This window comes from Trichechus manatus, unplaced genomic scaffold, assembly GCF_000243295.1.
Source record: "Trichechus manatus latirostris isolate Lorelei unplaced genomic scaffold, TriManLat1.0 scaffold00074, whole genome shotgun sequence".
In the NCBI taxonomy this organism is placed as follows: Eukaryota; Metazoa; Chordata; class Mammalia; order Sirenia; family Trichechidae; genus Trichechus; species Trichechus manatus.
In genome coordinates, this window is record NW_004444010.1 from 12569708 (window position 1) to 12597002 (window position 27295).

General features: G+C 38.1%; 1 protein-coding gene and 1 pseudogene across 1 annotated transcript in view; both read right to left on the reverse strand.

The window, feature by feature from the left end:
* Positions 1–9827, reverse strand: part of LOC105756495 (protein phosphatase 1 regulatory subunit 7-like) — an 18051-nt pseudogene extending 8224 nt beyond the window's left edge.
* Positions 1–27295, reverse strand: part of PDE4D (phosphodiesterase 4D) — an 889016-nt gene that overhangs the window by 642382 nt on the left and 219339 nt on the right. The gene's annotated exons all lie outside the window — the stretch shown is intronic.

Consider the following 27295-nt stretch of genomic DNA (forward strand, 5'->3'; position numbering starts at 1 on the left):
TGTCCCCTCCTGCCTGCTAGTCCTTGTCCCTGGACTGCTGTGCCTCATTAGTCCCGTTTTGTTTTATGAGGCTGTCCAATGACAATATTCGTATAATGAACAGGCTACTAGCCCTAATTTGTGACTTGTTCAATGAAAACAATTTAAACATGCTCCTTTATAGAACTGCTTACCCACCTGAAGTAGGTTTCCTGTCCTGGTAAATCAAATAACCCCAATCCAGATTATGGAAGTGGTAATTAATAAGGGTTTTATGTATTTAGTTATGTATTTTTGGAAATTTGCAAAATGCAGAGTAGAAAGAGGGGGGTGTTCATTTATTTTAATAGCTTTTAGAAAGAAGACATATATTAGTGATCCTGCTGTCATCAAGTAAATTCCAACTCATAGCGGCCCTATAGAATAGAGTAGAACTGCCCCATAGGGTTTCCAAGGCTAGAATCTTCACAAAACTAGACAGCTACATCTTTCTCCCATGGAGCAGCTAGTGGGTTGGGACTGCCAACTATGTTCCAACCACTGCACACCAGAGTTCCTCATATTGGTAACATAGTATCAATATTAGAACATAGGTTAACTCCTAAAAGTGAATACTGTACATGTTTATATGCATTCATTCTTCATACTTTTAGACTTCTGCTTGCTCACTGCATATTTTCTAGCACCAGTTTGTTCCTATTTTGTTCAGAAATGTTTGAGAATGCAGAGAAAGCCAGAAGCTTTCTTTCTCAGAGATGTAGTAAGTATCTCCTTACAAAATAGAATAATTCACTGATAAGTCATTCTTTGGACATACTTATAAACCTCTGTACCCAAAGGGACTTAATATTAGTATCACAAAAGGGAAATTACTTATATTTATAAAATCAGATCATTTATCTAATCTAAAATTTTACAGAGACTAGGTCTCAGGATACTATGTCTACACATTATGCAAATCAGATTTTTCTTTTTTTAATGCTTCCTGAAATGACAAAGTGTAAATTTGCCTGTTAAATCAAAATGCCTAAGCCAGTCCTTCGGAGATTTGATCAGACGATCCTTTGGGTAAGAAACATAACCCTTTCAAATTGCATGAAAATTAGAAGCCAGATGAAGACATTGTAGATGGTAATTCATTTCCAAATAATCGACTGGGATAGAAATAGTTAGAATAATAGTTGTTATTTAAAAAAAAAAAAGATTTTTTTCTCTGTTCATCATTCACAATTATTTCAAATGAGTGTGCTTTGAAATAAAATATATTTATCTTGCTAGAGTTGAGTCATATTCTTGAAAGATCCCTTAGAGATTTTTAGAAAAACAACATGATGTTAAACAAAGCAGAACCTTAATATGAAACTGATGTTGGTGGCCAAGGAAAGCATCTGATTTTATATTTTCTATGTACTAGGGAGTGAAAGAAAACCTATTGTTCACCCCATCACATGGTGACTGTATCTCAGTAAAGCTAAGTCCTCAGAACAATAGGCATTTTATTGTGAGTTATTTTATACATGGCTTAACTGTTTTTATAAAATCAGAGATAGTGATTAACCCAGAGGCTCTTTCTCATTCCTTTTCCAGTAGTGTTCGGCTATTGATAAATATTAAAGTGTACATGCTTTGGTTGCCAAATTCAGAGGAAAGGCTCTGTCACTTTGAGGATTGCAAACTGTGTTGTCAGAGGGCTCCAAGCTTGCACTGGCCCTCTGGGCATTGCCAGGTTACTAAGGAAGTGGCTGGGTAGAGTGGCAGCAGGTGTCAGACATGCTGCTGAGTGGATGATCTCAGCAGGCCTGAGGACAGAAGAGAAGGGTTACTCCATGAAGTGCTTAGTGGCAACCCCAAAAGAAATCTGAGCTGAAAAAGATTCCACTATATTTCTATCACCCAGGGTTAGAGATGCAGAGCTCATTGAAAGAGAGAGAAGAGAAAGAAAGCCCACACTAGTTAACGCTCAAAGAAGGATGCAGTACCCAGCGGCTACAGTACAGGATGGGAAGACAGGCTGAAACAGTCACTCAACCGAGACTTAGGGACATTATCTGAGTGCAAAGGACTGCTACAGGCTAAAACAATCAATGATATTTACTGAGTGGCTTACGTGCCAGGTGTGGTTCTCAGTGCTTTCGGGGAATTAACTCATTTAATATTTACAACAACCCTCTGAGATGGAGAGTATTTGATCCATTTTACAGATGTGAAAATGGAGGCATAGGAAAGTGGAGAAACTTGCCTAAGGTGATACAGCTATTACAAGAGAGCCAGAAGAACCAGAATACAAGCCCAGAAAACATGCCTCCAGAGTCCACAACTACCAAGCTTTACAATCTCTCAGGGAGAGAAAATTAAAAAACAGAAAATTCCCAGTCTTGTTTCCAAGAGGAGACACAGTTATACACATGAAAAGATAATGACCATGAGCATTTAAAAATGATAGATGCCAAGTGAATGCCAAGAAGTATATAGTTGTTGAAATAGATCCACAGCAAAACTGGCCAGGAAGAGCAAACATTTGGAGAAGTGGGTCCTTGAACTGGAAGCGAACAAGCGGGGTGAGTGTAGTGTGGAGGGAGGAAATATATATAGACTAGAATGTCATAGGAGCCCCTGGGTAGTGCATATGGTCAACATGCTCGACTACTAACTAAAAGCGTAGAGGTTCAGGTCCACTCAGGGGTACTTCAGAAGAAATGTCTGGTGATCTACTTCTGAAAAACCAGCCACTGATAGAGCACAGTTCTATTCCGACACAGGTTCGCCATGAGTTGAAGTTGACGCGAATGCAACAGGTAAAGAGTGCCATATAGGCCTGGGTTCGAATCCCAGCTGTCACTTACTAGTTGTGAGAGCTTGGACAAGTTACTTAATTCTTTGCGCTCTAGTTTCCTTACCTGCAGAACGAAGATAGTAAAACCTATTTCAAAGGATATTCATGAAGATTAAGCAAAATTCATTAAGTATAATTTAGCACAGTGCCTAGCACAAAGTAAAAACTTAATGTTTTTACTATTATCTAGGTGGAAGGAGATGGAAAGAGTGTTGGGATGAAAAGAACATGTAAAATGAATCTGTAAAATCCAGAAATATACTCTAGTCAGCTCAGATCAATCTGACTGAACTGGCTAAGTCTTCATTTTGTGAAAACCTATGAGTATAGGGGGAAAAAAAAGTTAGAAACACCTAAATAAGGAAAAGCCTTTCTATTTGCGATGAGGTAGCCGGGTGTGGAGGAGAGTCTCAGTAGTTAGAGCCCTGCTTGTTCAAACAAGCATGAAGGGCTTAGAACAATTGATTAGACAAACAGACAATATGGGTTAATTCATTAATTAAAGAAACATGTATGGAATACCAAGCAGGTGCCAAGCTCTGCTGGGTGCTACGGTACGCAATGAATAAGGTAGAGATGCAAAGGGGCCCCCTGAAATGCTCAGTCTTGTGTAGGAGACAGACCTGAAAATAGCACGCACATATGTTTGAGAAGTGGTATTTAAAAACCAAAACAAAAAGCCAGGCATTGCTGCAGGGGAAGCAGAGACTTGCAAAGCAACACTCGGGGAGGAGTCGGGAAGGCTTCCCAGAAGAGACAAGCTTTCAGATGACTCTCAAAGGAATAGGAGGGTCGAACTGGGCAGAATAAGGGGTAAGGAGGAGGCATTCTGGTTATAAGGAACAGTGTGGACCAAACAAATGAGGCAACATGGCATACTTAAGGAGCTGCAAAACACTTCCCAGGAACAGGGTGTAGTTGGGTTTGGCAGGCAGGGTTGAGAAACCTTGTACTAAAGATGCTGGAGAGCTATCTTTAGTGTAGAGAGGGATAGGCTGGGCTTTGCTCTGTAGACTGGTCCCTGTGGAAGGAGGGGGAAGGACAATGAGGTAAATTGTGAGACTCACGAACTATGTATTATTCAGAAGGTTATGCTTGGAATTCAGGAAAAGAGTGCACTGTCATTGGGTAGTGGAAGAAGGCAATCAATTAATGGGCTGTGGCATAAGCCTAATGTGGAAAGGTACCGCACCTGACTCCTTTTAGCTTTAAGTAAAGATGGCAAAAGAGAATAGGAAGATGAAGTCCCTAGACAGACACTCAGTATGATCACAGCTATGGAATATTTAAATGCAGTTGTCCTCTCTCCTATCCTCTGCCACGTTCTCTTTCTCCACCTGCTGTGATACCTTTCCCCACCTCAGAGTTGGAAAATGGAATGCAGTACATGAGTGCTAGCGAGACAGAGGGCAAAGAAATAAGAGATATAAATAAGAAACAAAACAAAACCGAACACAAGGAGACAGGTAAGGCCTTTCCTAATGCTGCTATGAAAATGAAATGTAGAAAATAAGATTCTATATATAAATGCAATTACATACATATGCATGGGTGGATTAAACAAGTATACCCCTTCTCATCCATAATTAGCAATTGGAAATATTAGAGGTTTTGGTGGCTAGCATTTGATTTTCCCTTTGATATTAGAAATGCAATGGCTGCTCATTGCTTTCAGCGTAAGGTAGAATCTTCAGCATGACTGCAAAGGCTTGGATGAGCTAGCCCCCATCCGCCTGCTTATCCTCATCTCCCACCTCTGTGTCTGCCTCCAAGCTGGCTCTTTTGGCTTCCTTTGCATTCACCACTTGTTCATTTACCACAAAATATTCTTTCTCTTGTCTTTCTTCTTCTGGTTAATTCCTACTGATCTTTCATACCCAAAATTAAAACCAAACCTGTTGCCATTGAGTCGATTCTGACTCATAGCGACCCTTATAGGGCAAAACAGAACCGTCTCAAAGGGTTCCCAAGGACCGGCTGGTAGACTCAAACTGATGACCTTTTGGCTGGCAGCCGAGCTTAAATATTCCTTCCTCAGGAAAGCCATTCCTGATCTTCCCAGCCAGGTCAAATACCCCTTCATAGACTCTTTAAACCCTGCATACCTCTCTTCCATAGCATTTTCCCTGTTATATCTTCATATGTCGTGTGTGTGTGTGTTTGTGTGTGATAATTTGATAAATGCCTGTCTGCCCCGCTTAATTATAAACTCCATGTGAGTAGAAACCATGTCTGATTTTGGGCACCATTTTATCCCAATGCCTACAAATGAATGGTGAATGGAGATAAGTGTTTTTGGTGTGGAGGAATGATGTCAGGATGTAGTAAGAGGTTGTACGAACTGAAGCTGAAAGGGGTTGTCAAAGATCAACTTAATATAGTCATTATTTTGCCTACCTTAACCCTATTGTAGGGAGCCCTAGTGGTACAATGGTTAAGAACTCAACTGCTAACTGAAAGGTTGGCAGTTCGAACCCACACAGCAGCTCTGTGGGAGAAAGACCTGGCTATCTGCTTCCATAAAGATTACAGCTTGGAATCCCTATGGGGCAGTTCTACTCTGTCACATAGGGTTGCTATGTGTCAAAATTGACTCAAAGACACCTGACATCAATACCAACCTTATTATGTTTATATTGTATTTTTTTTCTTCCTGGATTTAGAGGGAAAAAAAAAGGGTTTTGTTTTTGTTTTTAAAGTTTTCTAAAACTTTAGACTACAACTAACAAAGGCACTGTTGGATATGACACTTTGTTAGAGCCCCAGGGAAAGCAACTGCTCTTGAGTACTATAATTTGTACATCATAGGTTTTCCTGTATCAGATTTCAGACTAATTCAAAATTAAATGCAAATTGGAGGCACATTAACTATTGTATACAGAATTTTGATGTTGTTTACTTTAGGCCATTCATTAAAAGTATTTTTAATATTTTATTGAGTTTTTGGTAAAAGTTTACTCAGCAAATAAGGTTCCCATTTAACAGTTTCTTTATATATTGTTCAGTGACATTGATTACATTTTCCACATTGCATCAACATTTTCATTATTTCTGTTTTGGTTGTTCTGTTTCCATTATTCTAGCTTCCCTACCCCCATCCCCACCCCCACCCCCGACCATCTCATATTTGCTTTAGGTAAATATTGACAATTTGGTCTTAAAAAGATGATTCTGTTTTGTTTTTTATAAAAGGAGCACAGTACTCACGGGTGGTATTGTTTATTTTATGAGCCAATCTGTTATATAGTTGAAAGGCAACTTCCAGGAGTAGTAGTTTCAGTTCAGAGTTTAAAGGGTATCTCAGGGTAATAGTCTTGGGGGTTCCCCAGGTCTCCTGAATATGTATTACTGAAAATCTAGTTTTTCAGCATTTCTAATCAAGCCACTGAAAAATAGTTGTTTTAATGCCTGATACCAAACCATTGTTTTCCTTTGTCATTACAAGGACAACTGGTAAACCACAGCATGGCCAAAGTCCAACCGATAAAGGTAAATCCTACAAGTTACTCAGGTTATGATAGAGTTCTTTAGCATCTCTTCAAGGGAAAGCAGAGATTTTAAGTAAATAAGGTAAAATTCAATTTAATCCATTTTCTTACTACAGATATAGTCATCAAATGGGGAGTACATTTGTTAGAAAAGAGAACAAAACAATAGAGTAATTAAAAATTAAATTAAAATTGTGAAAATATCTGAAAATTTCCATTATCTATGACCCAAATTACTGTGAACAATATAAAGTTGATTACTCCAATCTTTACCTATAAAAAAATAGTATCTGGGACCCTAATATATCTTAAAGTCATTAGAGTTTACAGAGTAAAAACCATTGCTTGGAGGAAAAATAATATTGAATTTTTCTAAGCCTTCAAGAAAAATTCAGCTTCGTTTATTTCAACTTCAGTCAGGATAAATGAAGCATCTCTTCTGTTTGCCTGTTGTTAGATTGCTCATAATTTTCTTTGACTCCTAGAAGGAAGGTGTATAGTTACACATAAATTCTCCTTCTTTCCTTCCTTCTTTCATTCCTTCCTTCATTCCTTCCTTCATTCCTTCCTTCATTCCTTCCTTCATTCCTTCCTTCATTCCTTCCTTACTCCCTTCCTTGTTTCCTCCCTCCCTCTATGCCTCACTTCCTACCTTACTTCTTCTCTCCCTCCCTTTCCACCTCTCTCTTTTTTCTCTGTCATTTCTACTGTTACTGATCAGTGTAGTTCCCATTAGGCTTTATTCCAGACTGAATTTTGCAATGTTTGGGAGAACATCCCAAACTTAGGCTACAGCATTGTCCATTTCATAAAGATTGATTGTTCTACTGAAAACAAAACAAACAAATCCCAGAAAGCCCTGAAAAATCTCAGGATGGAATGTAGACTGTGATAAAACAATCTAACTATATTATAAATGTATGAAACAAATTCACTTAAGGGAGTGTGTCATGGATTGAATTGTGTCCCTCAAAATCATGGCTAGGCCATGATTCCTAGTATTGTGTGATTGTTCACTACTTTGTCATCTGATATGATTTTCCTATATGTTATAAATCCTACTTCTACGATGTTAATGAGGCGTAATTAGAGGCAGTTATGTTAATGAGGACACAATCTACAAGATTAGGTTTTGTCTTAAGTCAAGCTCTTCTGAGATATAAAAGAAAAGTGAGCAGAGAGAGAGTGGGATCTCATACTACCAAGAAAGCAACACCAGGAGGAGAGTATGTCCTTTGGACCCGAGCTTTCTGTGCTGAGAAGCTCTTAGACCAGGGGAAGATTGATGACAAGGACATTCCTCTAGAGCCAGCAGAGAGAGAAAGCTATCCCCTGGAGCTGGTGCCCTAAATTCGGACTTCTAGCATACTAGACTGTAAGAGAATGAATTTCTCTTTGTTAAAGACATCCAATTATGATATTTCTGTTATAGCAGCACTAGAGGACTAAGACAGGGTGGTAGAAAAAGTTTCTGACCTAAGTAACTTTGGAAATAAGTGGAGTCTTTAAGACTAAAGACAAAAGGGACTACACATAAGCACTGTACTCTAGTTGATAAAGTTGTTTCCCCACAGGGGTTCAAGTTAATAATTATGATATTCTATATATGTATACTAGAATTAACAATTAAAGTAAGTGAATGGCAAATGGTGGGAGCCAGGTTCCTCACTGTCGGAGTTAGAGGTTTCAGATAAGCATGAGGAGAATGGTAGAATGATCTGTGTGGTAATGAGAAAAACATCAGACTAATTACAATTGAGAGCTTTTCTATAAAATGCCTGACCAGCGCTCTCAAAACTTTCAAGGTCATCAAAAATAAGGAAAATCTGAGAAGCTGTTACAGCTAAGAGAAGCCTACGGAGACATGATGACTGACTGTAATGCAGTATCCTGGATGGGACACTGGAACCAAAAAAGGATGCTCACTAGGTAAAAACTAAGGAAATACGGACTTTAGTTAATAATAATGTATCAATATTTGTTTATTTAATTGTAGCAAATGTACCGTATTGATGTAAGATGTTAACATTAGGGGAAAGTGGATGTGAGGTATATGGAAACTATATTTGTGATTTTTCTGTAAACCTATAACTGTTTTAAAGCATAAAATTTATTAAAAATAAACCCTGAAAGTCTTGAAATTTGATTTAAACTGATAGAATTAAATAGTAAAATCTAATCTTATTAATATAATCCAATATTTGATTTTCTAAAACAAAAAGACATCATATTTTGCATATATTAACCTTTATGATCATTTGATCATGTCATAAATCATCAAAAAAAGCCAGGTTAAAACCTAGGGAGTCATGAAACATATGACTCATTTAAACAGATTTACTGTAAGGCAGGAACAATTTACACAGGATATGCATTTCTATAAGGATGTATCTTTCATGAGCACAAAGAGAGGAATTATAAATGGTTTAATATGTTAACATGCAATAAAAAAGAGTGGAAACTTAGGAAGACATACAAAGTTTTAAGCCAACCAGAAAAAAGATAAATTTTAGCAAGTCGGTAAGATCTTATAATGTACTCATGATTTTTTTTATTGTGAACAATACACATTTGTCTACCCCTCCTTCCTTGCCTGAAATGCTTGTTCTTTTTACATAGTTCTAACTACTAGTACAGGTGCTCTGGTGGTGCAACAATTAAGCACTCAGCTGCTGATGTGAAGGTTGGCAGTTCAAACCCACCCAGCAGGTCCACAGAAGAACCTAGAGATTTGCTCATGTAATGATTACAGCCTAGAAAACTCTATGGGGAAGTTCTACTCTGTTACATGTGGTTGCTCTGAGTTAAAATTGACTTCAGGGCACCTAACAACAACTATTAGAACACTCAGCCCCATTCTGAAGCTAACTCTGCCTTAATGCAGATGCACCCACTAATCATATTTCAGATTCGTAGCCACAAAAAAAATCTCCTACAAGTGCCAGTACAAGTCTTTCAATTCCTGCATCATTTTTTCTTCTTTATAAACTTCAGTCCTTCAAGTACTTCACATGTGATAAGGCATGAGTTTGCTTCCACCCTTGTCACTCTCTGATTCCTCTCCAGTTTGTCTGCAACCCAGAAGTGAACACAATATTCCTGCTGAGTTCTGAATGATACAGTGACAAGTGTGCTCATTACTCCTTCATTGTGGGTCATTCTAGTTCTATTAATGCAGCTCAAGATGTTATGTGAAATCTCCAAAATAGTTTCTGTATTTTACCCTGAAAACTGGATGGCAGATGCAAATGCGATACCGCACACGATTACCATGAATGAGGTTAAGAAAACAAAAAAACTTGTTCCGTGGAGTCGATTATGACTAAAAGTGACCCGATGGGACAGAGTAGAACTTCCCCATAGGGTTTCCAAGGAGTGGCTGGTGGATTTCAACTGCTGATCTTTTGGTTAGCAGCCAAGCTCTTAACCGCTATGCCATCAGGGCTCCTGGATGAGGTTAGCACACAATTATTTGGTTGGGAATATCATACTGAGCTTCCTGGAGGCTTCAGGTATTCATGTGCCATGCTCCTCTTGGGACTATATAGGCACAGGTACCATCAGACAGCATGCTTTCTAGCCTTCCCTTATTCTAAAATAAAACTATTCTTCTCTCTTCAATCTAACTACAAAGAGTAAAATCAGAATTGAACGTTAATGTAGGAATACAGTACACTTTAATCTCTGTATTTAATTTCTTGATATTTTGCTGGATCTCTCAAAGTACATATATTTCCATGAGAAATACTACTGCCAGTCAAATAAGGATATCATATAAAATTAACCAATTAATCATTCAAGAGCATTTTACGATTAAACTGCCAAAGAACGTATTTTTTCTAATCTTTGTAAAAAAAATATGTAAAATAAGATACAAATTTTTTCTATATATTGTAAAAATTGTGTCATAGCAAAACGGCTTAAGGCAGATGATAGATTTCCTTGAAATGTACTTTAAATGCTATTATTTATCCATCTGATTCAGCCCTATCATTTCTACTAGTGGAGATACAGATATTTTAAACATAGTTTTCAGGAATATACAACACTGATAAATATGCCCCCAAAAGTTACAAATATCCAAGGGAGGGTATAAAATAAAGACACGGAAAAAAAAAAGTATGCCAAATTTCTACGTGAACTAAGTTAACTCGAGGATGTTACTGGTATCTTTAATTGAGAAAGATGAATAATGTTAACCTTAGGAAATTTATTTTTAGTGGATTTAGCTTAAATAATCTAACAGCTATAGAATTTGTAGAGCAGAATAAGAGAGGAAAAACCTATTAATCAGGAAGATATGTTAACAAAATAGTAGATTAGTCAAGATTACATTTGAATAAATTAGCAAAGGAAAAGTATTCAGTAATCTGATTTTAGTTCTTGTTTGTTTTATAGTTAAATTCATAATATAATGTCCAAGAAATGAGCACTCGTTTCTACTCTTCATGTGTGCAATCACATATATAATATATGAAACAATATTTACTCCTCCCTGAAGTATTTTGATTTGAGATTTTTTTTTTAGACAACGTAGGAATGAAGGAGGTTCTTTTCCACGCTAGGCATAAAGGTTCCTAACGCGTCATTTTGTTGATGCAAAGTACATTGTGAAAGGCACTGGAGACCTTGGTTTAAGAACAATAGATGTGAGACTGATGTACCGGTTGCTTCCTGAATACTGTAGTCAGCACTTTTGGAGCACTTAGCAGTGATGAATAGGCGTGAAGAATCAGGTATTGAAAAGCCATTTCCTTGAAAATGAAACAGTTTTTTTTTTTATATCTTTTGCCTGTCTTGTTTGAAGCTCTGATGAAATCAGGGATACAGGAAGAATGAGGAAAGCTTGCAACTCAGATTACCCAAAGGAGATGTTCATGACGAGGCTGAATGAAAATAGATTCTGGGGAGAAGGAGGGGAAAGTGGCTATAATCTTCAGAAATCTTTTGATGTGTGATTGCTTTCAAAGTCACGAATTTTCTCAAGGTAAAGCTGTTTGACACAGATGGACTCATCTGCCAATCAAACATCTTTTACTCACAGCCCAGCCAAACACTTGACTATTCTAGTACTAGAGTCAAATTCTTAGCAACAATGTGAAACAGCCAATTCACCAGGAAAAAGAAATAATAGGAAAAGAGAAAAGTGCAGAGGATCTATGTCCTGTATCCTAGAACTCCATCCTTTTTGGTTTTATGTAGCATATATATATATTTTTTTAACTATCAAAGGAATTATTTCAGGGGAAAGTAGGTAACAGCCATATCATATATTTGTTGAAAAAACAACTGATATGACCTGGTCTTATAAATGCAAACAATTTCATAAATTCCAGAGGGTTTAATGTTTACCTGCTCCTCCAGATGGTTTGTTATTTCACAATCATTTTCATTGTTTACACTTTCCTTATTAATTTAATTTTTCTTGAAGCATTTTAAGCCTAAGGAAGCCAATATGACCAGCCTACTTCTTTGTAAATCAACAGATCCCAGTGGGAGCAGCCTTGCTTGGAAGCTTCACTTAAACATCTGCTCTTACACAAGTCCATGTCCAACCTCCAGAGCATTTACCTCTGAGATTTCAGATCTACCTAAGAGTCATATAGGATTGCATCACACTTTACTACTGTTGTCATTACAAACGGAGCAGGACCCAGGATGCTAAAACCTGGTTCTCAGATGGTCTAAATTAGTCCTGCTGGCACAATGATTAAGAGCTGGGCTGCTAACTGAAAGTTTGGCTGTTCAAACCCAGCCAGCCTCTCTGTCAGAGAAAAACCTGGCGATCTGTTCCAAGTAAAAATTACAGCCTAGAAAACCCAATGGGGCAGTTCTACTCTGTCACGTGCAGTCATGAGTTGAAATCGTCTTGAGGGTAGGTAACAAAAACAAGATGGTCTATGAGAGGATCCAAAGTATATGAGAATGCTATGCTTCTAATTTTAAGACAGTAACTTCAAAGATCTAACATTTTCTTATAAGGAACACATATTTAATTCAGATTATCCACTTATGAACACCTCAATACCTTCAATAATATTGAATCAGATTTTAATGAAATCTGGTAAATAGGTTTTCTATCTTTTGATTATTAACTAACAATTGCATTTACTATTTTTAAAGAGCTTTCAAATATGCTACTCTTCACAGAAACTTGTGGGGATGGAAAAGGAGAGGGAAGGAACTAAAATGTTTTAAATAGCTTAAGTATCGGGTGGTATGGTTTTTGTATATCTCATTCCTCTTAATGAGCATCCAGAGGACAAATATCTTTCTGATCTTAGTGTCCTAAATAGGCATGCTTCTCCTAAACCACTGAGTTGTTTATATCTAATGAACACTGCACTTTGTATTTAAGCTCCCTGATTTACACTGGCTCCTAGGAAGCTTAGTCAGAACTTTGTATTCCATCTGACACACCCTTGGACTTTATGGTCTGTTTAACTCTTAGAAGTTGGAGGGATCTTTGCCCTTTTGAGATCTAGACAAGACCGACTTGGACTTCCCAGTTTCATGACCAGTAAGAGTCCAAAACTCACCTCCAGGTTTCTGATAATTACCCAGGGGTGTGGATTATTGACCTTTCCTGGAAAAACAACACAGCTCCTTTTTGATTTGCATACCACCTACATCATCAAAATCATTTACTTTAAATCCTCCTAAGAAGCCCTGGTGGTTGCAGTGGCTAAGCACTAGGCTGCTAACAGAAAGGTCAGCAGTTCAAACCTACCAACGGCTCCATGGGAGAAAAACACCTGGCAATCTGCTCCCTTAAAGATAACAACCTAAGAAACCCTATGGGGCAGTTCTACGCCATCACATAGGGTCATTATGAGTTGGAATCGACTCAAAGGCATACAACAACACAATTAGTATAGGGAACCCTGGTGACACAGTGGTTAAGCACTCAGCTGCTAACCGAAAGGTCAATGGTTCGAACCCACCCAACAGCCACTCTGTGGGAGGAAGATATGGCAGCCTGCTTCCATAAAGATTACATTGCCCTATAGGGTCACTATGTGTCAGAGTTGACTTGACGGCACACAACAACAACAACAAAGTATAGCGTATATAATTAGTGGTCTCCCCTTGCCACTCCCCGCACAGTCTCTGGGATGAGTTCTGTTTATGGAGGGAATACAAAAGTCCTCAACCTTTCCTAACCTTCTCTTGTAATCTCTCTTCCTTGTCTTCTCCATTATAGTTGGCTCTGTAGAAGCAAATTCTCCTTTCTTTAGAAAGCTGCTTCCCTACTCAGAGCACCTGAGCATCAGCCTGTACCGAGTCTTCAAAGGATCTTCTTCCTACTCCAAGGATATCTTCAAAGTATCTCTTCCAACAAAGGCATTTCTCTCCCCCACGAGGAATTCTGGTACATTTGCCAAGATAAAATAATTTTATTTACCTAGTTACATATGCATGTGAGTATTCACATCATACTTTATTTCCTTTTGCCTTTCCCTCATCACTCTACCTGTAAGTTATGCTTATGTATCTTTCTTGGCTGCCTTAAATGCTTAAACAAATAAATGAATGGTGTATTATCTCACTGAACTCTCACAACAAATTGGAGTGATTAAGTACTATTGTATTTTTCTCTTATGAAAAAGTGATACTCAAAAAGTTAATTTGCTCAAAATCAGATTAATAGAGTTGGAATTTGAACTTAGTTCAATATGGCTGTAAAGCATGGTCTCCTTACCTTACATAATACTACCTGCTAACAGAGACGGATGGCATATGAAACCCATTGAAAATTTTGTCAAAGTAAACATGACATCTCCTCTTCCATACTCATCCCTCAACCTCCAGATTTTTGTGACTCCTTGTCACTGAGATGGGAGGATAAGGGCTGTATGCTAGTTTTACAAACTCTTGCAGGTGTTTCTGATGCATAACTACCTTCCCTAATGACACCTTCTCCAACCCTCACCATCTCCACTGCACTGAGATACACTGCTCTAGATTCTTAAAACATTGAAGTATTGGGGTTAATTTTCCAGGGTGTTCTCTGACAAAGGAATATATAAATATATAAAATGATTCTTGATCTTTCACTATAAGGCAAGACGAAAAGTATTCCAATGTGCAAAAGGATTTAAAGTTTTCAATTATCAACCTTGCTAATAGACATGATTGATATTTTAATAAGATACAAAAATTATGGCACATTCTACCCATGTTAAAGGTTTAACTGAGAAATTATTTTTTGTACAAATTCTCGATATTTTCATTATTTCAAATATCAATATTTTTCTTGACATGTCACTTAGGTCTCCTTTTCAAAACAACTAAAATCAAAGCAATATCAAAATGAGAAGCTGAAGATGAGTAACAATGAGAAATTGTAAGATATTTACTACTTGATAACTAAAAGATTCTAGCAGATCTCATTGATGGAGCACCTAATGTTTGATAAGAATTATGCTAAGCACATTGCATACAATATCTCATTTAACCCTTATGGCATGATGAGATAGGATTATTAGCCATATTTTCTAGGTGAGGAAAAAGAGGTGAAGGTAAGTTACACAGTTGTCCAAGGTCATACAGCTCACAAATGGAAGAATGGAGTGCAATCATGCTTGTCTGACTCCAAAGCCTGCTTCTCAGTATTTAGTAGTGTTAGGACATGGGATAAAGATGTGGCATTCTGCTTTCATAAAGATTTACAGTCTTGAAAACCCTATGGGGCAGTTTTACTCTGTCATATAAGGTTGCTATGAGTCGGAATCGACTTCACGGCAATGAGTTTGGTTTGGTTTGGACTATGTATGATGTTCCCAAGTCTCTGACAAATTCCAGAGGTATATAAGACATGGATGGTATTTAGCACCGATACTTGAGTCAATTATAGAACTTGCCAGACAGCAAGACAATCAAACACTAAATAGTCCAGTCTTTTCTGTTAATAAGATGTCAAAGAAGTGAACTATCTGAGGTCAAGAAGATTTCAAAGAAGAGATGAAATGAGGGGCAGGGCTTGAAGGATGGGTCGGGTTTGAATAGACAGAACAGACGGCAGAGGCATCCCATGTACAGAAATTAGCGGGTATGTATAGGAACAGTGAAAGACTGACTTAAAGAAGAGGGATCTGGATGGGGAATCATGAGAATTAAGGGATAATAGATAGGAAGAGATACAATTACAAAGACCTTTGAAGGTCAATTAGATGAAACCATGTGTTGAATTATTCATTCATTCCACAAACATCTATGGATACATACAATATTGGTCAGGGAGAAAAAAGAAAACAGAATACAGAGGGTCCTGAAGAATTCTGCTCATAGTCCTGGAGTAATCACTGTTAGGGCCCTGCCCATTTTCCCTTGGCAATCACATGCCAATGCCTTCCTACTTTAAGCACGTGAAACACTCCAACTAATGTTTTCTTTTGCTTGCTTCTAGGCCAGGCTGAAATGCCAGAAATTAAATCCTAGGAATAGTGCTTAACCAATGAAGCACGGGAGTTGGAAAATAAATATTCCAGTGTTCCCATACCTAGACAGAACAACAGTGAAGCAAGTTTTACATCATCTCCCATAGGCCCCCAGTAGCGCTGAGCCCCAGTTGCCCACAGCAGTTACTTGATCATTAACATACCCTATATTGGCTTTCTTCCCTTTCCCTCACTTCTCCACTGCCCCACTGGTTTTTCTTGGAATCACTTGCCAAATGAGTCATTTGCATTTAAATCCGTTTCTCAAGGCCTGCTTCGGAGGGCACCCAACTTGAGACACATGCACAGCTGGCTCTGTAGAATCAAATTGTGGAACACCTGTGTGTCAGGCCCTGTTCTAAACACTTAATATACGTTAAAACATTTCATCCTCAGGAACAGCCTATAAGGTAAAAGTTCTTATTATCCTCACTTTAAAGGGAGAAAACTGAGGCACAGAGGGGTTCAATGGTTCAACAACTTGTCCAGGGTCATACAGCTAGAAAGTGGTGAAGCCAGATTTGAACCCAGGCAATCTGGCTTCAGAGTCTGTGCTCTTAGCCACTATGTAGGCTGCCTCTCTGCAAAGGAAACCAATTACTACAGCAGTGCAAACTATGCTACAGAAAGTACAGGTGCTCTGAGAGAACAGGAGGGTCTAACTCTACTTGGAGTTTAAAGAAGACTAAGCAAGCCAAGTCCTAATGGATTAGTAGGGGTTTGCGATGGCAAAAGGAAATAGGCTGGAAGTGCATTCCAGTCTAAAGTCTGTCCTGCAGTAGGACAGCATCTTCAGATTCCTTGAAGCCCCGTCCAAGGTGCTACAGGAAGGAGTGGAGGGAGTCATCATTGCAGTTGTTGACTAGTTGGGCTCCGGCTTCCCTAGCCCTACTTCAAAAGTGCAGCACTTATATAAAGCTACTCTTCAACAACTGACACATCTATTTTATACTTTAAGTAATTTCCTAAACTTTTGTTTGAAGTGAGGGTCTGTGACTTAAAAAAAAGTTTGTAACTACTATACTAGTGAATGAATATATTTAAAAACTCAAATGTAGGATATGTATGATGAAATATTAGGGGAAATAATACTAATACTAATAACTAGCACTTAGCTTATAAAATTAGAAAGACAGTGGCCAGAGAGGCAGGGCCTTATGTTGTATTATACACAATAAAGAGCTAAAACATCTTCTTAACAAGAAAAAAGATACTACTGAAGAGATGATTTTTAGAGCTTAGTTTGACAATGGCATGCTAGATGTTCAAGAAGAGGACAGAAGACCTATAAGTGGAGGCTGGTCAATGTCCAAGGGCCAGATCATGTACTGTGAAGAAAAATATTTAAAATATAACACAAATGTCATAAATGCAGGAATGGACATAACCAAGAACCACAACCAGCTGCAGAGTTTATTTACACAATTTTGTCTTGCCAGAAAGATAAAACACACACATCTTCAAGCAGAAGAAGATTCTTGTAAACAAAAGGGAATGAACCAGCTATTCGTTCTGAAGAAATAATTAGTGTCTTAGATAAGGAGGTGATTTGGAGCAATAGCATTTGGATTTTGCAGATAAACACATTTCTGCAGGGTGGCTGCTTCTGCAAATACATTTGAACTCTCCCAAGGGTTACAAACGATGATGTGCTGGAATTATTTATGCTCAAGATGAAAATTTTTATAGGAATTTTACTTACCCAAACACACAGACTATTCCTGAAAAATTGAAATTAATTTTGAAAGGACTAAATACCAGGGACACAATTCCGGAAATGTAATTTTAACTCTAAAGCATTTATCAAGCACCCACTCTGTAACAGGTACTCTACTAAGAACTGAAGATTCAATGATGAAGAACATGGGTTAAGACAACTCATAAAGAAAAAAATCCATCCTACACGGGGTACTATGAGCTGATTCAACCTGGGAGGGTACAGCAGTTTTTCGAAAGGATTCTTGAGGTGAGCCTTGAGAGGTGAGGGGAAGGCAGTATATCCCTCAATTCAGACAAAACCCAAGGTGTTGTCTCTGGTGTGTGCAACAAAGGTCCAAGAATGTGGTACAAAAGAGGCAGTTTAGACCTTCAAGCAATATAGAGCTGATGGGTGAAAACTAGGTTAGAATGGGTCTGCCACTGAGCAACTGGAAAACCCTACGCAACCTGGTTAATCTTTTGCCCCATCAATTCCTAATCTGTACAGTAACAATGAATACCATTTATTGCTTACTTATTACATGCTAACCAAAAAGTCAGCAATTCGAATCCACCAGGCACTCCTTGGAAACCCTGCGGGGCAGTTCTACTCTGTCCATAGGGTTGTTATGAGTCAGAATCAACTTGACAGCAACAGGTTTGGTTTGGTTTTTGGTTATGACATGCCAGCTGCTGTTCTAAGCACTTGGCTGGTTTTTCTCAATCCTTACAGCTACCCTGTGAAGTGGGAAGCATTTATTATTCCTATTTTACAAGAGGGAGAACTTAAGCACAGAGAGGTTAGATAACTTACTCAAGTTGCAAGCTTACTAGGTAGGTAACAAAACCTTGTCATGGATTTTTTAGTGGATTACATGAGATAATGTATATAAAAAGGCTTAGTCTACACCTGGCATTAATAACCTCTCAAAATGTGAATGCTGTTACTATTACCTTTACTTTCATAATATAAATCCCTTGTCTCATCCCAAAACTTGATGCAATAACATTACTAAAATAATGTTATTGATCAATAATATAAATTATTATTCAATAATTATTCAGTAACATTATTTGAACAATGTAAAACATATTTAAATTATCCCCTGACTACACAAGTTTTTTCTGTGCACATAACCATTAAGGAAAACTTTCTAGAATACCTATTAAGTATAACACTGTGCTAGGTAAAGGGGATATAAAATAGAAAAAAGTAGTCAAGGTGGCAACATTCATGAATAAAATAGAAACGATTTGTTACTACCAAGTTTCAGAGGTGAGATGGTCATAGAAAGTTCCTTGAAGCAAAAAGACATATAGTGAAGTCCTGGTAGAATGCAGACTGTCTTTAAAATGTGACATCCTGACCCACTTTAATTTTCAACCTCTCTCAAAAACCAAATTTTGCAGATTATTTTCTAAAAAATGAGATTTTTCAACATTTTTTTGCTTCTTTTAGAATTGAAACGTCCAAAGGTTTACGACTCCAATGCTTTACTTTGAGTTGTAAGAGGTTGCTTCCACTGCTCTCAGTAACACCATAGTTTACTCAACCTGCTGACTAATGGCTTGCTAGTTTTCCTTACTTCTCTAGAACATCACGGGTCTCCTCATCATTATGCCATTATGTAAACCATTTTCTTTATTTTAAACTTGTTGAGCAAACACAAAGCATCCCAACAACAAAGTTCCTGATATCGAGAACTCCACATCATATAATTTATTTGGCTTAGATGGAGGTTAGATGAAGAAAAAAGGGCCTGACTTGTAAATCTTTAATAAAAAAGAGTTGCATAGACCTGAGAGACATAAATGGTATGTGGGATATGTTTTCTCAGCTCCTGTGGATATCAGCATTAAATGGCACAGTGTTCTCTTACCCATGAAAAAGGCTGATATTTAAAAGCTAGGATTTGGAGAAAATAAATTGATTAAGCAAAATACCTAAGGCTGAGATAAGAGGCTAAGGGCTTTCTACAGGAGGGGACAAATATATCTGAAAAGCATCAGGGTTCAGTCCTGGACAACCTTGTTCATCAATATATTGTTTCCCCAATGTATATTAAATAAGACAGAAATGAGCACGTTGATAGAGAATCATACATCTTACAGCACTATAGCAATCATGTAGTCCAGCCTGCTCATATTCAGATTTGAAGCGGGGGGGGGGGGGACTCAAAGGAGTTGAGTTTCCAATTCTCAAATTCATTGAGTACATTTTCAGTCCTTCATTTCTAGACTTCTTTAAGGTGTTTGGACCCAGCCAGCTAAGTTGCTTTGTCCTTTGGACTTCCATAACATCTGTATTAACATTCTCCCTACCAGTAGTCATTGAATCAATTCCAACTCATGACAACTCCATGTGTCTCAGAGTAGAAGTGTTGCACAGGGTTCTCAATGACAATTTTTCAGAAGTAGACTACCAGGCTTTTCTACCAAGGCACCTTCAGGTGGTCTCAAACCTTCAACCTTATGGTTAGCAGCCAAACACATTAACCATTTGCACACTCAGGGCCTCTCACTATATTATAATTGTTTCTGTGGCTATTTTCCCCATTAGTCTATGAATATCTCCAAGGCAGGAAAGAATGAAGTAAACTTATAAGTGACTAGGACTGTCTAGTAACTTATTTAGAGTTTTAGAGCTGTAGCAAAAATCCCACAAAGAGAGGAATGTACAAAGTAATGGTGAGCACTGAAAACCAAGAATATTATAGAGGATGCTGTGCTAACTTCTGAAAGCACCAATGATTAGAGAGGATGAAAGGAATTCATAATTTCTATTAAACTCATGGTACATTATTGGGTTTATTATTATGGCCTATACAATTATAAGACTATTTAATAATATCCCTTAATTTACATTTTATATTTGTCATTTTCCCCTGAGAAACATAAAAAATAAATTTATAAAATTTAAACTAGCTTATACTAGTTATGCTTAAAGTCCTATTTCATTTTATCATTTTCAGTAAGTTTCCCAGAGACTGGTGACACTTTCAAGTAAACTTCAGAAGGGTTTTAAAGACATCTTTGTAAAGGCAGGTTACATATATATGGATTTGTGACATTCAAACACAGAACGGTTCCTATTAGAAAGTGAGCAAAGCTGAATCATATTGCTTTCTCTTCCCACTGTGATTTTGATTCATCTGAAGATAAAAATCAAAGCAAACATCTCAGACCATCTATTTGTCACCCAAAGGTTATTTCCAGGCAGCTTAGGAAATCTCACATTTCCAAAATCAGGTCATGAAACTGGAACTGCAATCTAATTAATATGTTCACAAACAGTTTCAACCACTAGCAAGCAGAAAACAACAACCATAACAAAAACAACTCTGCATTCTTTGGAAGCCCCCCAAAACATAATCGATATGAGAACCTTTAATGGCAATACAGTCCTTAATTTGACAATGAAGTATTGTAACGAGGCCAACAGCCGCCGGGCACCATTACCAACCCCCAGCTTCCTTGTAAGTAGAGGAGCATGAGCCACCTCCTCTTCTAACTGGTTTCTCCAGATGTTTTTTAGGCAGTCAGCTGACTTCCTACCCAAGGTAAGAATAACAAGAGGCTGGGGTCACAGACCACAGAACCAGTTAAGACCAGATCTGGCTCACCTGATATGCGCAGAACCATCAACCCTGTCCTCTGGGTGGTCCAGGAACTTTTCTCTCACTGGATGGAACCAAACATTAGCAGCCCAAGATCGGGGGAAGATTTTCAGAAGCAAAGGGTCTGAGCCTAAGATCCAGTTTGAGAGATGCCGCCTTATGGACTGAGCAAGTACAGATGACAGAACCACCCAGGGAAAATATTTTTGGGCCAGACCAATCAACAACCTTGATCCTTCCAGCCACGACCCTTCCTTGGTTTTTGCCCCTAATAAAAGCTGTTTCAGCTATTGTTCGGGGAGCCATCTTGGCTACATAAGTCCTGGTGTGCTCCTTTGCTCAGCCACCAAATAAAGCTTCTTCTTTCTTTTCTTCTTTCGCTGTCACCCATTTCTTGTCTCCGTAGTCGTGACCAGGGAGACCTGAGAACCCCAGTGACAATAATGTTGCTGTCACATATCTGCTGCCTTTCCTCACATGTTTTGTGTAAATAATTTAAAATTTTAATTTAAAAATTGAAAAAGCTAGGGATGCTGCATTTGACGGTGTGGTCTGGACATGGCCCAACAGTGCCCCGAGAAGATGGTGAGTGGTTCAGAATCCCACCTACGCTCAAGTACCAAAGGAAGGGATGCCTTCTTTGCAAAAAAAAGTCCTGTCCACTCACCAAGCACTGCAATCTGTATTTCTGATTCATCTGCCCTAAGTGCTGCACCTTTTCCTAAAATGTCTGCCCAGAGAAACACAAATCACAGAAAGGACGTCTAGGCCAGGGTGGCCCTGGGAGCACAGTTCATCTCAGATTGTCAGTAAATTGTCTCCTTTCGAGAAAACACAACAAGAGCTGTTGATGTGGTCAAAGTGTAGGCCACAGTTCTCTCATTAACAGGAAAGTTTCTTAGGGAAAGGCATTTGCCTCCAGCTCATTCCTGCTGCATTCACCTGCCCTAGACATCCTCTGCCCTTACGCAACCTGGTAAATAACACAAGTGAGTTGGCTTATTGTCTCTGGTCTCATTGCTAATTTATTTTACAGAAAGTCCATGGTCAGAATGCTAAGGCATTGGCCACAAGAACAATATGGTGGATTAAAAAGACACAGGGCTCTGAAGTCAGGTGAGATCTGGTTTTGAGTGGGTCAGCTTCTCCACTTAATAGATGTGTGACCTTGAGTAAGTTACTAAATCTCCATGAGAATCACTTTATTCATTTGCAAACAGGGACTCAAATAAGACCCACCTCAGAAAGGTAATATTACAATTAAGTGACCTAATTTATGTGAAAGCACATGACATGGGCAGGGGTTGAATTAGTGTCAATCTCTCCACGAAGTATGTAACAGTAATATTTGCTACAAATATTTTAAGAAATTTCACTCAAGAGGTTTTAGCATGTTATTGTTAACATTCTAATCAATTATTATTATTATTACCAAGGTGCCATGAAATTTTCTTGTAATAGTTTACTCTTTACCGTGGAGATAACCATTTTCAACAGGTAACGAAGTGCTCAAAGTGTTTTCTGATAGTCACACAAAGCATTAACAGCAGAATTAGAAACGTGAAGGATGTTTGTTGTTTGTTTTGTTTTTTTCTTTTCCATCCAGTAATCTGACTACATAGAATCCTGATAACTCATTCCTGAAACCAAACATATATCACAAAATTTCATACAACATAATCTCTAGCTGAAATATCTTACTGGTGGAGTAATCTTTGTTTGCTTTTGTTTGTTGCTGTCTATAAGGCATCATATCAGTCTGGCATTTCTCTCACTACTGGAGACATTGTCCAATAGTCCATCAAGTAAAAAGCAGTGATGTTTTTGAACTACTGTAAAAACAGGTGTGGCTGATGCCATACCTAGTCAGAGTATTAAGGAACATGAGTGTTTAGGGGTATAATTGAAGGAAGAGAGAAAGAAGCAAGTTGTACTTATAGTTTTTTTGTTTGTTTTAAAGGAACTTCTATCCTGTGGTAAGGGGGAACTGGTTGTTAAGTTCCCTTGGGTTCTTCTTCCAATTAAAATTTCTGAACTATTTTCCTTTTTTCCCCCCTTACTTGCCTGTTTTTCTCTGAAACCAAATACCTCACCATTAGTGGAACTAACTCAGTAATAGCTAAAAGGAGTGCAGGGAGGAGAAGGTAGAAGGTGAAGAGTTTAATAGAGGCAAGAAATTCTCAAATATTTAGCTAATCATTTTCATATGATAAAGAACATTTTCTTCCTTTTTTAGGGATTGTCTGAGACCTCCCAGGAAACCCTAGTGGCATAGTGGTTAAGTGCCACGGCTACTAACCATAAAGGTTGGCAGTTCAAATCCACCAGGCGCTCCTTGGAAAACTCTATGGGGCAGTTCTACTCTGTCCTGTAGGGTCTCTATGAATCGGAATCGACTCTATGGCAATGGGCTTTTTTTTTTTTAAGACCTCCCTGGCTTGGGCCACCCACTTAGTCCCTTGACGATGTAAGCTGTCAGCAGCTTAAAGTATTCAAACTATTTTATTCCAGCAGAAAGACTACTGGGAGTAAAAATTATATTTCATTTGCATAAGTTATAGGCACACTTATATTACTGATAGCAACTTTCTTTCTCCACCATGCTATGTTTAATCAAATTTTAAAAATAAAAACCTAAAATATTAACTTTTATTTTCATTTTTAAATTGTAAAGTATTACTGACAAAAATTGAGGAAAATACAGCTAGAGGCTATAAAAGGCAACTAACTCATTGCTGTCAGTTGACTCCGACTCATAACAACCCTATAAGACAGAGTAGAACTGCCTCATAGTGTTCCCAAGGTTGTAATCTTTATAGCAGCTGACTGTCCCATCTTTCTCCCGTGGAGCAGCTGGTGGGTTCAAACCACTGACCTTTCGGTTAGCAGAAGAGTGCTTTAACCACTGCACCACCAGGGTTCCTAAAAGACAACTAGGAGCTATAAAATAGAAAGTCAAGGGGAAAATTATATATTTAATAGGATCGATATTTCATATAAAGAAAAATCTTTGCTGTATTATAGCTAAACCCGAACTTCTGACTTAAACAATGGCTGACATTACTCTTGAGCCCCAGGGATTTCTGAACAAGATGAGTTTCTATAATCATCCGCTCTATCTAAACTTTATTGGCCATATGTGTGTTTACAAATAAATTGTATTTAGCCCTAACAGGAATTCAGAATAAGCAGGGAGTTAGATATTTGTATTTTAGAATTTCTGGATAGTTCTGTCACCCAGAGGAATAGATGAAGCTGAATCAAGGTAAGCAATGACTTGAAATCTCATCAAAACACAAGCAGACACTGAACAACTTAGAGTTGGCTAAAATGAGAGGAGCTCCATTATCTTGCACAAAACTTAATCCATTCTGTTCTTCAATGCATACACAGTCATCAAACTTAACATTTCCCCCTACTACTACCACACTAAAATTCTAATAGGGTAAGTGAGATTATTATATTGGACAAAACATAAACTATGGAAAATGCTATTCTGAGTTGAGTTTCTGTAGTATCAATTTATGAAGAGAAGAACAACTTAAAACATGAGACTTTAACAGACTAGATAAAAAGGGGACTGTCCTTTCAATAAGTAGGCCATCTTGCATTTATTTCTTCTTTAATTTTGTTAATGAACAACACACACACAAACATGATATTTTTGATATGTTTATTTATAAATAAAATACGCTCAGCATTTCTCAAACTGAAAGACCGAAGAAAAAAATCAAGCCTCGAATTGCAATATTGAAGGTTCTATGAGCAAAATATTGAACCATGCAGGTAGCATCAAAGAAGACGGAAGGAATACACAGTCACTACACCAAAAAAAATTGGTCAATGTACTATCATTTCAGGAAGTAGCATATGATCAAGAACCGACGGTACTAAAGGAAGAAATCCAAGCTGTACTGAAGGCATTGGTGAAAAACAAGTCTCCAGGAACTGACAAAACACAAATTGAGATGTTTCAAAAACACATGCAATGCTGGAAGCGCTCACTCATTTATGCCAAAAAATTTGAGAGACAGCTGTCTGGCCAACTGACTGGAAGAGATCCATATTTGTACCCATTCCAAAGAAAGGTGATCCAAAAGAATGCGGAAATTATCAAACGATATCAATAATATAACACGCAAGTAAAATTTTGCTGAAGATCATTCAAAAACGGTTGCAGCAGTACATCCCCAGGTAACTTCCAGAAACACAAGCTGGATTCAGAAGACGATGTGGAATAAGGGATATCATTGTTGACATCAGTTGGATCTTGGCTGAACGCAGAGAATACCAGAAAGATGTTTTATTTAATATTCAAAGGCATTCAACTGTGTGGATTATAACAAATTATGGATAACATTTGTGAAGAACGGGAGTTCCAGAACACTTAAATGTGCTCATACAGAGACTGTATATAGACCAAGAGGCAGACATTTGAACAAAACAAGAGGATATTTCCTTTTTAAAAATCAGGAAAGGTGTGCATCAGGATTGTAGCCTTTCACCATACTTATTCAATCTGCATACTGAGCAAATAATCTGAGAAGCTGGACTATATGAAGAAGAATGTGGTATCCACATGGAGGAAGACTCATTAACAACCTGTGATATGCAGATGACACAACCTTGCTTGCTGAAAGTGAAGAGGACTGGAAGCACTCACTGATGAAGATCAAAGACTACAGCCTTCAGTATGGATTACACCTCAACACAAACACAACAAAAATCTTCACAACTGGACCCATAAACCACATCATGATAAATGGAGAAAATAATCACATTGTCAAGGATTTCATTTTACTTGGAGCCACAATCAATGCCCATGGAAGCAGCAGTCAAGAAATCAAAAGACGCATGACGTTGGGCAAACCTGCTGCAAAAGACCTCTTTAAAGTGTTGAAAAGCAAAGATGTCACTTTGAGGACTAAAGTGCACCTGACATAAGCCATGGTATTTTCAATCACCTCGTATGTATGCAAAAGCCGGACAGTGAAAAAGGAAGTCAAAACAAGAATTGACACCTTTGAATTATAGTATTGGCAAAGAATATTGAATATACTATGGACTTCCAGAAGAAGGAACAAATTTATCTTGGAAGAAGTACAGCCAGAAAGTTCCTTAGAAGGTAGGATGGTGAGACTTCATCTCATGTACCTTAGACACGTTATCAGGAGGGACTAGTCCCTGGAGAAGGACATTAGGCTTGGTAAAGTAGAGGGTCAGTTAAAAAAAGGAAGACTCTCAAGAGATGGATTGACAAAGTGGCTGCAACGGGCTCAAACATAGCAACCATTGTGAGGATGGCGCAGGACGAGGCAATGTTTCGTTCTGTTGTACTTGGGGTCACTATGTATTGGAACTGACTTAACAGCACCTAATAACGACATCTATATATTAGTTCATTCCATAAAGGATTTATATCAAACCAAACAAAATATGATCAAACAACACACAACAAAATAAGTTATTATATGAGTTGAAACTTTGGTCTGTAGAGAAATAACTGTACCATGAGTTGCTAGATTAAACCTTCTCAGGAACTGACACCTAGGAAAGGAAAGTCTAACAAAAGAATGTGCGAGCCCAGAAGAAGGAAAATGAAGTCTCAGTGTTGAGTCAAGGCACCATACTCACCCAATTTTGCTTCTTGATTGGAGGTACCTCTCAGTTTCACAAACATAGTTTGATAAAATCATTTAGAGGCTTGAAAATATTAAATCCTAAGCACCAAGTGATCCCTGGTGGTGCAGTGGTTAAGAACTCGGCTGCTATTAAGAGGGTGGGGAGGGAGAGTGAGAGTTATTCACTAACTAGAGAGTAGACAAGAATTATCTTAGGTGAAGGGAAGGACAGCACACACTACAGGGGAAGTCAGCACAACTGGACTAAACCAAAGCTAAGAACTTTCCTGAATACAATCGAACACTTTGAGGGACAGAGTAGCAGGGGTGAGGGTCTGGGGACCATGCTTTCAGGGGACGTCTAGGTCAATTGGCATAACAAAGCTTATTAAGAAAATGTTGTGCATCCTACTTTGGTGAGTGGCGTCTGGGGTCTTAAAACTTGTAAGCGGCCACCTAAGGTGCATCAGTTGGTCCCAACCTGGAGTAAAGGAGAATGAAGAACATCAAAGACACAAGGAAAGTATTAGCCCAAAAGACAGAGGGCCACATAAGCCAGAGACTTCATCAGCCTGAGGCCAGAAGAATTAGATGGTGCCTGGCTACCACCAATGACCGC